A 9696-nucleotide genomic window follows, 5' to 3' on the forward strand; every position below is an offset into this window, starting at 1 on the left:
GTTTAGCCTCCACCAGATGCAGACCCTGCAATGAAGATTCCAGTGCAGTGGTTTATTTAGGAGAATCCCAGAAAACACAGGGAGAAGCAGGGAAATGAGACAGGGGAGGGAAGGTGGTTGATGAAAACTGTGTTGTTAAACGTGTTACCTTCTGTGGGCACCTGCAGGATCTGGGAGACTGAGTAGAACGTGTCCTTCTCCGTCAGCCTAAGAGGCAAGGGCAAGGAGTATTTACTCCAGCATCTGGCATCCAGTGTTGGTTGAGGGCTGCTTGGGGTCGGCGCGGATGCACTCGTTGCACTCACCTCAGCTAAGACGCCTGCACAGTCACAGCACGCACTGTGAACAGGGAGCACGCATGCGCTTCCTCAGTGTAGCAGCCCCCAGCGTCGGTCACAGCACACGCTGTGAACAGGGAGCACGCATGCGCTTCCTCAGTGCAGCAGCGGGCGCTCCCCCAGCGTCGGTCACAGCACACGCTGTGAACAGGGAGCACGCATGCGCTTCCTCAGTGCAGCAGCGGGCGCTCCCCCAGCGTCGGTCACAGCACACGCTGTGAACAGGGAGCACGCATGCGCTTCCTCAGTGCAGCAGCGGGCGCTCCCCCAGCGTCGGTCACAGCGCGCACTGTGAACAGGGAGCACGCATGCGCTTCCTCAGTGCAGCAGCGGGCGCTCCCCCAGCGTCGGTCACAGCACGCGCTGTGAACAGGGAGCACGCATGCGCTTCCTCAGTGCAGCAGCGGGCGCTCCCCCAGCGTCGGTCACAGCACACGCTGTGAACAGGGAGCACGCATGCGCTCCTCAGTGCAGCAGCGGGCGCTCCCCCAGCGTCGGTCACAGCACGCACTGTGAACAAGGAGCACGCATGCGCTTCCTCAGTGCAGCAGCGGGCGCTCCCCCAGCGTCGGTCACTTGCATCCTGTCCTGTCACCCAGCCACCTTCCCGGCCCATCATGTTATGATCATATTCTTCCTATTGTTTCTCACTCATTTTGAATTCAAAATGGAAATTTCAAAAGGAAACTACAGCCTGACCAGGCGGTGGCGCAGTGGATAGAGCGTCGGACTGGGATGCTGAGGACCCAGGTTCAAGACCCGGAGGTCGCCAGCTTGAGCGCGGGCTCATCTGGTTTGAGCAAGGCTCATCAGCTTAGGTCCAAGGTCGCTGGCTCGAGCAAGGGATCACTCAGTCTGCTGTAACCCCCCCCCCCCCCCAGTCAAGGCACATATGAGAAATCAATCAATGAACAACTAAGGAGGCGCAACGAAGAATTGATGTTTCTCATCTCTCCGTTCCTGTCTATCTGTACCTATCTGTCCCTCTCTCTGTCTCTGTCACAAAAAGAAAAAAAGGAAACTATACATCTTTTTTTTTTTTTTTCCTGAAGCTGGAAACGGGGAGAGACAGTCAGACAGACTCCCGCATGCGCCCGACCGGGATCCACCCGGCAAGCCCACCAGGGGCGACGCTCTGCCCACCAGGGGGCGTTGCCCTACCGCGACCAGAGCCACTCTAGCGCCTGGGGCAGAGGCCAAGGAGCCATCCCCAGCGCCCGGGCCATCTCTGCTCCAATGGAGCCTTGGCTGCGGGAGGGGAAGAGAGAGAGAGAGGAAGGAGGGGGGGTGGAGAAGCAAATGGGCGCTTCTCCTATGTGCCCTGGCCAGGAATCGAACCCAGGTTCTCCGCACACCAGGCCGACGCTCTACCGCTGAGCCAACCGGCCAGGGCCAGGAAACTATATATCTTATATTGCTACAATATCTGGCAGACCAGTCCCCCTTGTCACTTTTAGAAACTGTCACAATAAAGACAATAGTGACCTCCCTGTGTCGGGCTTAGCTGCAGGTACCTGTCCCACAGCTAGAGCCTGGGCCAGCTCTCTGCCAGTTAAACAGGGAGACGGGGCTTTCAGAACCGAGACTCCTCATTGAAAGAGCAATATCCCAGACGTGGGAAGAGAGCTGACGTGGCAGTGGCTTTCTCACTGGGTTGCATGACCACCCAAGCCATCTCGGGGGCCACATCCTTTAGCCCACACTTGAGGGTGCCTCACTCAAAGAGGACACAACTGGTGAGGCCAGGAGGGCCTGGGTGCCACCCTTCGCCTCCTTCTCCCCTGGTCTGGCCATGTCCTGCCCACATTAGTTTCTTCTACAGTCCAATGCATCCACACCATTTCTCTGCTTTCCCAGCAACAGGAAGATGATGAGGTTACGGGTGTGAGAATGCCTCTTAAAATGAAAAAAACATTAAAAAGGAATTTTCAGGACAAGGAATGATCAGCATCTTGTGCCAGGCCCCCTCTACACCGAACAGAGGGGCTGCAGATGTGTATAGATGCACCATGCATCCCTACTCTCGGGGTTTGAATCAATGCTCCCATTCTGTAAGGGAGAAATGACAGTCATCCTGCACACAACACAGCCATTTACACAGTTCCTTGTCCAGTCTCTTAGGGGACCCCCAAGGCAGGCTGTTTCCCATTTAAAGAGGAGGAGACTGAGGCTCTGAGGAGTGGGGAGGTGGCCCTGGCAGGGGCAGAAGTGGGACCAGAACTCTGGCTTTTCCTGCTTCTCTGCAAGTGGCCCCCGAGAAGCTGATAACCTCAAGGGAGATGCAGGACCACAGGGTTAGTGCCCCACAGGCACCTAAGTTGTCACCCTGCAGCCTCAGTGCTGCCTTCAGCCACCCAGCCCAAAGGTGCATCCAGGACAGAGGTCCTGTCAGAACAGTCCCCTCCAGCCCAGGGTGCCTTGAAGATGCCATGGCTGCCCCAGAGAAGATAATAAAGCCCTCAGCAGCAGTTAATTCTGCAGAGCAAAAAGCCAGGTAAGAGGATTAAGAAAGCCAGAGTTTTGGTTTTAAGATGGAGCTTAGCATTCTCACCTCCAGAGGAGAGATTTCATGGGATTCGAGAGCGTGAGAGTGACATGGACCAGGCGCTTGGCAGAAAGTGGGTGAGGTGGTTCTGGAACTTCTTAAGCAAGCATTGTAAGCCACAGCCTTGTAAATTCCTTCTGGGTTAGACAGACAGGAATTAACGAGGGTGCAGGTATCATCAGTCTTGCCTATTTAGACTTACAGGGCCAGGGCATCTGGATTAGGGAAAAATCTGATGATGATAGCAAAGATTTGATCAGCATTTTCTCGGTACCAGGCCCTGTGTGGAGCATCTGCGAACTCGTTTATTTTGTGTGGTGATCCCAGACCCATGTCTCCCCCTTTCGCAGATGAGGAAACCAGTGTTTAGGAAGACTGAATACTTGAATCAAGGCTGCTTGGCTACAGAGCCAGAATTGTGATTCAAACAAGAATATCTGACTCTGACGCTGTAAACTGCCCCTGAATGAGCAGGTTGAAATGAAGTCCTGGGGAAGGCGTGTTAGAGGCTCAAGAGAACTTGTCACAATCACCTGACTCGCTTGCAGGTGGATATTAAACACAGCATTTGACAATGATTTGTCCTTGTTGGTAGGTTAGACACCCACTCATCTTTGAGCTTGTTCAGTCGCACAGTCCCATGGATAGTGAGAAGCAGGGCCTGGCACAAAGTAAGCATTCAGCACATGTCAGCTGTTACTGCCACAATTCCTTGGTTTGCCCCAATTTTAAATATATTTCCCAGAAACCATTCAGCTAGTTCACAGAGAGGCATAGTAATTAAAAGCATGGGCTCTGGAGCAGCTTGCCCAGGTGTGAATCCCAACCAGCCCTCCACTTGACAGCTACGTGACCTTGGAAAAGTCACCTAATGTCTCTCCCGCGATGACTTCATTTCGTAAAAGCTGATAATAATAATGCCTGCATTACAGGCATAAGTGATTTGATGTATATACAGGCTTAGAATAAGGCTTGGTATATAGTAAGTGCTATAGACATGTTAGCAATCTAATTCTGACTTGTTGGCATTCAGACTTCCTTAAGATGCCTGTCATATATGCCTGTCAAATATGCCTAATGCTGTGTCATGTTTGGGGTTTGGAAAATAGGGAACCTGTGTGTGGAGATAGGGCCAATGTAAATTTCAGCCACATTCATTATTCACTTGCAGGTGAGGAGGAGATGAGTGAGATCCTATTAGCTCAGGGCAGAAACTGGCCCCTTCCTGAGGCTCCAGGGCCAGAAGCCCAAGGCTATCTCCAAGACAGCAGAGGCTCACATGGGATGAAGAGCACATCTCCTTTCCCCCAACAAAAGGAGGCATGAGGCCTGAAGGAGTGGAGGGTAGAGAGCTGAGGAGGCTGGACAGGGGGAGCAGCATTCTGTCTGTGCCTGGGGCTAGGGAAGTTTGAGGGTCTCTGTCTCATCAAGCCTCCCAGCAACCCTTTCCAAAATCCTTTCAAGAGAGAAAGTAATGTTTAGAGTGCTGTCTGTGAGTTCCTTCTTCATGCGAGGCACTGTGTGGATATGTTATGAACATCAGCACTGATACAATGGCTCAACCCATTTTATAGACTAGTCCAGCGGTTCTCAAACTTTTTGAAGTTGGAGCACATTTAAAATAATTGTAGGCGCACTATATTCAAATTTCTGAGAAATATGTTATAATAATTAAGTCAAATATTAAAGAAAAAATATAAAGTCCAAGCGTGCTTTTATGGTAATTAAACGAAATAAATACAACAAAATTAAATTTATTCTGACATTAAAAAACATTTTTATGTTACATTTTTTTGAGTTATGCTTTTTAGAATTAGTAAAAAAGGGGTTAAAAAATTAAAAAATGACAAAAATGTTATCTTTTTATATAGATAGATACATTCTTAGTCAGATTTAGTAAATTCAGCAGGTCTCAGCATGAATGTGTTGAGTGTTTTATTCTTGTGTTTATGAGAAACATGAGCCTGATGTGCCCTAGCGATTTCTTCAATGTTTGGGCATATATTTGAAAGGCAAACTCTCATTTCCTTTTCAATACATTGAAGAATTCCTCTCTTTTTACTCTTAGTTGTATTGAGGGTTGAAAATCCTAATTCACATAAATAGGATGTTGAAAATTATAGTAAAATATTCAAAGCTTTTTTTAGATATTGCCACATATTCTTCTGTTATAGAAATCCAAAGGCTTCAAGAGACAATTCCTTATGTTTAATCATCAATCCAAAACCCCCACCATACATATCATCTTAACTTTACACCAAACAAAGGATAGAAGAAACTTGCCTTCAGTCTTTCTGGGGAACATGGGGGTAGTGTAAACAATCCAGCACCACAGCTTAACAGCCTTTTGCAACCGAATCAGGCAAGTGAGGTAGGGGGTTGGGCAGACTGTCAGTTTACAGCCAATTTCCCACTCCTCTGTCCCCCAAAAACCTAAACTCCAAAAACCCTGTTGGTTTTTTGGTCCCAAACAGGCACATATTTCTCTGGAATACCATAGGGCGCACCTGGACATCTTCTAGGGTGCACCAGTGCGCCCTGGCACACACTTTGAGAACCACTGGACTAGAAAACTGACATACAAAGATTTATTAACTTGCTAAATGTAACTCAAACACTGTGCATAGTAAGGCATGGGATGAGTGGCTAGATGGCTCTGGATGATTTATGCATGGTGAGACCGAAGAGGAGCAGGCAAGAAAGAAGAGAATGAGGAAGGAAGGGTGTGGACCAGGATGAAAGGGCCTGCCCCAATGCCAGCTACTTGCTTCTTTCGGAAACTGTGGGTCTCAGCCTATGGGCCCCCAGCTTTGCTGACCTCCACACTTTCAGTGGCCCTCATGCAGTCCACTGGGATAGGGCTGGTCCCGGACATGCCCAGCCGAGATGTGGACACCAGAGTGGGGACAGCATGGGACAGGGTCCAAGCTCAGGCTTCCGGATCAGGCCGACCTGGTCTCGGCCTAGCCCCATCACTTTCATGCCACCTGTGACTGCAACCACGCCTCCCGGCCTTTTGCAAAATGATGGGTACAAAGTACTTAACACAACAGCTGGCATCTCAAAAGGGTTTTATGCATAATCATTCTGATCATTTAGTCCTACCTGTGTGCAGGCTCTGAGACCTACTTGCTGTGTGACTTTATGCAGATCACTTCACATCTCTCAGTTAGGGGTCCAGCACATGTAGAATCCCTGTCTCCTGGCTGGAGAGGCAGCAATTCTGTTTCCGTGGCAACCCAGCTGCCTCTCAAGGGACCATCTAGATCACATCATCCTGGCAAGGTGCTGCCCGGGCAACCAGGTGTTTTTGTGTTGCAGTGGAAGCTCTGCACAGTGGTAATTCTCCTCACTGGGGACAGGGTGGTGGCCAGGCAGGTGGCTGGAAGGAAGGATGGCCGCCTCGGCCAGGCCTGCCCTTGCTGTTCCTGGGCACAGAGACAGACCCCAGAGCTTGGGAACTCTGGCCAGTGACTTTCCTTGAGGAGCTGCTAACAGTTGCTTCATTATATTGCTAGGCACATTTCCTGGCTTGTTGAGGCTGGCCAGGTGGGAAACAGTGCCTGGGGCTGGACTCCTGTAGGTAATTCCAAAGGACCCAGTTTCACCTGTTTGGGATGAAGAACCACTATTGTCTCTAGCAGGAAACTGGGGGTGGAGGGTTAAGGGGAGAAGGAATTAGGAGTGTGCCTCTGAAACAGGCACATAATTATCATGACAGCAGAAACTCAGAGCAAAGGATAAAGTAATTCACCACTTCAACAGTGGTGCATGGGCACTTGTTTATATGCAGACGTGGTGATTGGCACTTAGGGACTCTAGAGAGCGTCTGTACCCTCAAGGAGCTCACAGACCTGGATGTGCTCAGGCAAAACAAAGTCAACAGACCCACATGAGCAAAGGGGAGAGCTGAAGACAAGGGGAAGCTCCTGGGGCCAGCACTTCCAGCAGGAGCTCCCCACCCAGGTGGGGTTGGACAAATCAGGGATAGTCCGTGGTCTGAGGTCTGCCGTCACGTCACATAGGAGAGCTCTTAAAACAGGCTCACACACAATCATTCTGATACTTAGTCCCACTCTCTTGTGAGAGAGAGCTCTGTCCCCTTTTCCAGCTAGGGAAGCTGAGGCTCAGAAAATCAAAGTCCCTGCCCAGTGTCTCAGCTGGGCGGGATGGGAACTGGGTCCTGCAGCCTCCGCAGTGCTGCTCTCCCGCTGGGCTAGTGGCTGGAGGGTGGGCTGCTCCATTTCCTGGAAGCCTGAGCCCTCTCTGTAAACTGAGCAAAACAGCTCTTTGTCTGTGTCATTTGGTCCTTTTCTCTCTCTTCCCCTCATGCACTTTCCTTATTTCTCTCCTCCCTCCACCTCCTTCTCCTTCCTGCTCTCCCTCTCCTGTCCCCTTTCTCCTTCTCTCCCTCTCTACCCCACCCTCTCTTTCCTCTCCCCCTTTCATTGCCTTTGTTTCTACTTTCCTCTCAGGACTGCAGCTCCACAAACCATTGGTCCCACTGGCTCAGCTCTGCCTCATGCCCTAGGCCCCAAGCTCACTGTCCACGGGTGCCCCCTGGCCCAGCCCAGGCCTGGACTGTGCCCCAGAAATGCCTGCTACCATTTGTGCTGCCCCCTCCTGAGCACCCTCAGCTGAGGAAGTGACATAATTGCATGTATTGCCGTTTCCTTCAGGCTCCGTGTGGTCCTGAGCCCACTCTCAGATGTGCGCTCCAGATGTTTAGACTCACTTTCTCCCAATTAAGCGTCTGCCGGGAGGCCAGGAGGCGAGGGGCCCTGCATGTGAAGGGCTCACGTCTGTGCAGAAGGGCTTGGGAGAGAGAAATTGGAGCCCGCCCTCCAGAGGCACAGACAGAAAGCAGGAAGTGGGTGTGCTGTAGTGCTCCGTGGAGAAGGCGCCCACTGGGAAGTGTGGCCAGATATTCCCTCTACTTGGCTGTGGAAGTGAGGCTCGTGGGTGGTCTCCAGGGAGAGATTGGTGTGCCTACCCTCTGGGGACAGGCTCTCATCTGGTTCTTCTCCTCCCATCCCAAATGGAGAGAGACCGTAAGGAAGAAAACAAGGGAGGGAGAGAAAGGCGCTGCCTTCTAAGTGAGTGGACAGGGAGTGTGGAGGTGGCCTCCCAGGTCAGGGTCCATCTCCCCCAAGGCACTGGTGTCCCGCTCCAGTCCAGGCGAGGCTTTGGGGTCCCGGGTCTATCCTTGTACAGAAAAGGCTGCCTCAGCTCAGCATCACAGACCCCAACATGCACACAGCCAGAAGAGCTGTGATTCAAAGAGCACTGGTCCTATAGAAAGATACTGGGTGGGTCTGGGGGATCAGAAAACCCAGCACCCCCAACAGGACAGCCACTGTGTAGGGGATCACCTGAGACCATGCGAGACATATGCCCAGAACTACTGGGGCTTCCAGCTCTGCAAGGTAACTCCTGAGGTTTTTGATGTTGTTGACCAGCTCTTGTTTAGGACCCACAGGTGGCCAGTAAAAGCATGGGACTTAAATCATTGAGGAGCACCTGCATGGGGCCGGTGTGTTGGGGGGGGGGGGGGGACAAAATCCTTCGAGGTGTAGAAATCACCTGCATGGCAATTGTCCAGCCGTGAGGGCGTGAGGGGAGGCCACACTGGTCATGCATCCCGCTCCCCTGCTCTCAAACTGTGTAACTTTAGGTCACGAACATCACCTCTCTGAGCTTTAGTGTGGCAGGAAATGGGATTAACTAAACATAGCCCCTCCTACGATTGTTGCTGTTGAGGATTAGATGGGATGACATAGGGGAAGCCATGCCTGTGTGTTGTGAAAACTTGGCATCCATTTGCCACATCCCTGTCACTGAGGCAAAACTGGCAGGTGGAGCATGCCCTTCCACACAAAACCTTCAACTGTGTGGAGAAGAGGGCTGGCTGGGGAGGCGGCAGCATGTGCTGGAGAGGCAGGGGAGGCAGGAGGACAGTGCCCTTTTGGAGAACAGGAGGTATGTAATCAATATAAATAGTATCTACAGTAGCAGCATTTTTATTGCAACCACTGCTCTCCAGTGTTGATGCCAGAGTGCAGAAGGCCTCTCAGACTTACCTGGCCCAACCTCCTGCTTTCACCTGAGTGGAGACTGGCACACAGAGAGAGGAAACAGTCATCCCAGCATCCCTCATTGTATTAGGTGAGGCTGGCATGATGGAATGCTCACCACTGATACTCTTCCCATCACTACTGCTAGTACTGGTACACCCGGACAGCCACTGTTACTCTAGTGCTGCCATTATTCTACTACTAGCCCTAATCCATTAAGGGGTTAACTGTACTGAGTCCTTACCTTGTTCCAGACCCTGAGCAAAATACTGCGTATATATCCTCTCCTTTCATCTTTAAAAAAATACTGAGATTCAAAGGCCACACAGCTAGCAAGTGTTGGGGCTAGAATTAAACCCATGAAGTCCTGCTCCAGACCCACATGCTTGGGTACCAGGTCAGACCACCTCCCAAAAGGACGCAGGAGGCTTGGCAAGCCCCAAGCCTTGGATGAATGGAGGCTTCATGCATTCTGGGAGCAGGGCTGCCTTGAGAATCAACCCAATGGTCAGCAGCCTTTGTAGAGGGGTCTGATCATCTCTGTCCTGCCTTGTCTCATGAGCCCTGAAACTTCACTAGTCACATGATTTTCTTAGGCTTCATGCACTTGTTCTTCTGTAAGTTAGCCTTGTTCACTCACTCTGTCGTTTGAGGACAGCATGGTGAGGGAGGGGCAGTAAGGCCGAGTCCCAGGGTTGGGCCGGCCTGGCTTCCAGCTCTGTCTCTTGGCAAGCTGAGT

General features: G+C 51.3%; 1 long non-coding RNA gene across 1 annotated transcript; it reads right to left on the reverse strand.

The window, feature by feature from the left end:
- Nucleotides 1–6111, reverse strand: LOC136381229 (uncharacterized). The gene is made up of 3 exons (XR_010747032.1): nucleotides 5989–6111; nucleotides 149–207; nucleotides 1–25 (listed from the first exon to the last, which is right to left on the reverse strand). It is a non-coding gene; the product is annotated as an uncharacterized lncRNA (long non-coding RNA).
- Nucleotides 6112–9696: the final 3585 nt, after the last annotated feature.

This window comes from Saccopteryx leptura, chromosome 9 (assembly GCF_036850995.1).
Source record: "Saccopteryx leptura isolate mSacLep1 chromosome 9, mSacLep1_pri_phased_curated, whole genome shotgun sequence".
Classification (NCBI taxonomy): Eukaryota; Metazoa; Chordata; class Mammalia; order Chiroptera; family Emballonuridae; genus Saccopteryx; species Saccopteryx leptura.